This window comes from Sphaeramia orbicularis, chromosome 10 (genome assembly GCF_902148855.1).
Source record: "Sphaeramia orbicularis chromosome 10, fSphaOr1.1, whole genome shotgun sequence".
NCBI lineage: Eukaryota > Metazoa > Chordata > Actinopteri > Kurtiformes > Apogonidae > Sphaeramia > Sphaeramia orbicularis.
This window is the reverse complement of record NC_043966.1, coordinates 49,130,234-49,131,973: the sequence shown is the minus strand read 5'-3', so window position 1 is coordinate 49,131,973 and position 1,740 is coordinate 49,130,234. Positions and strand designations below refer to the sequence as shown.

Below are 1,740 nucleotides of genomic sequence, written 5' to 3'. Positions count from 1 at the left end.
TCAGCAGGCCAGGTTTCCTTTGGCTCCAAGAGAAATGGGGGACCACACATCCACATTTCATTCTTTAAAAAAGATTCCACTCTCACACCTCTGGAAACAAGGTCTGCAGGATTATGTTTTGTAGACGCATACCTCCACTGAGATGGATTAGATGTCTTTAGAATCTCTGTGGCTCTGTTAGCTAAAAGACACGAAATCTTGTAGTTTCATTCTTTATATATTTTAAAACAGAGGTACTGTCTGACCAGAAAACAGAATCTTGTAGGATCATCCTCAGCTCTCTCCTCCACAATTTGTCCATGCGAGCTGCTACCACAGCTGCTGTCAGTTCCATTCGTGGGATTGTCACAGGCTTTAAAGGTGCAACCCTGGATTTTCCCATTATAAAGGCACTGTGTGAAAGACCTTGGTGATTGTGCAACAGCAGGTAGGTGACGGTCCCATATCCCTCTTCACTTGCATCCGCAAATGATGTAACTGGGCGGTGGCTATTTCTCCAAAGTTGGGAGGTATTAAACATCTGCTGGTGCTGAAGCCATCCAATGTTTGTAGCTCTTCCACCCAGCCTGTCCATTCCTCAGCAGCAGATGGTGCTGTAGTGTCATCCCATCCCAGCCCTTTGCGGCACAGATCTTGTAGGATCCTTTTAGCTGTAAAAATCACAGGAGACAAGATTCCAAGAGGATCATAGAATGAGCTGACAATTGAAAGGATTCCTCTTCGGGTCAATGGTCGATCTGGAAAGGTTATACTGAATCCAAATGTGTCAGACTGTGCTCACCATTGCACTCCCAGTGCTCTCTCCACTGGTAAAATATCCTGATCCAGATCTAGGTCTCCAACCTCTTTTGCTCTTTCTTCCTCTGGTATTGCTGCCAGCACACAGCGACTATTACTGGTCCACTTGGTTAAATTGAAGCCTCCTTTAGCACATAGCCTTCTTAGGTCCTTATACAGGCATATAGCTTGCTGCTCTGAGGCCACTGAAGCAAGGAGGTCATCAACATAAAAGCTGTGCATGATGGTTTCAATCACCTGCTGGCTGAAGAGGTTTTTGTTATCTGTGGCGCACCTCCGGAGAGCAAAATTAGCACAGCTTGGGGAAGATGTAGCCCCAAACAGATGGACAACCATCCTATACTCCTCCAAACGCTGGCTAAAGTCTCCATTGGGCCACCATAGAAAACGTAACAAGTCTGCATCCTCTTCTGGCACTCGAACCTGGTGAAACATAGCCTCGATGTCAGACATCAGTACAATAGGTTCCTTTCTGAACCTGGTTAAAACACCAATCAGTGTGCTTGTGAGATCTGGTCCTTGCAGGAGATGTGCATTAAGTGAGGCCTCTTTGAATGATGCTGCACAATCAAAAACAACGCGCATCTTCTTCTTCTGAGGATGGTATACCCCATGATGAGGGATATACCAAACCTTGCCATCACTGCGTTCCAAATCTGTGTCTGGCACTCTCTGCAAATCCACTTGATATAAGATTATTCATGAATGCAATGTAGTCCTTATGGAATGATGGCTCCCTTACAAACCTCCTCTTCAGATTAAAAATGCGTTGTTCTGCAATTATGCGGTTGTTAGGCATACTGATATTTCTGTCTTTAAGAGGCAAAGCAATGCTGTAATGACCATCAACCAGTTTCACAGACCTTTCAGCCATTTCCAGGAACCTGCAATCATCCCTTGACATCCCCAGCAGCTCATCTTGGTTGTTCTCAGGGAAGTCTG

The 1,740-nt window shown here is 45.3% G+C and overlaps 1 pseudogene; it reads right to left on the bottom strand.

Annotated features, from left to right (window-relative positions):
- Window positions 1-381: 381 nt before the first annotated feature.
- LOC115426856 (uncharacterized) lies at window positions 382-1,233 on the bottom strand (annotated as a pseudogene).
- Window positions 1,234-1,740: the final 507 nt, after the last annotated feature.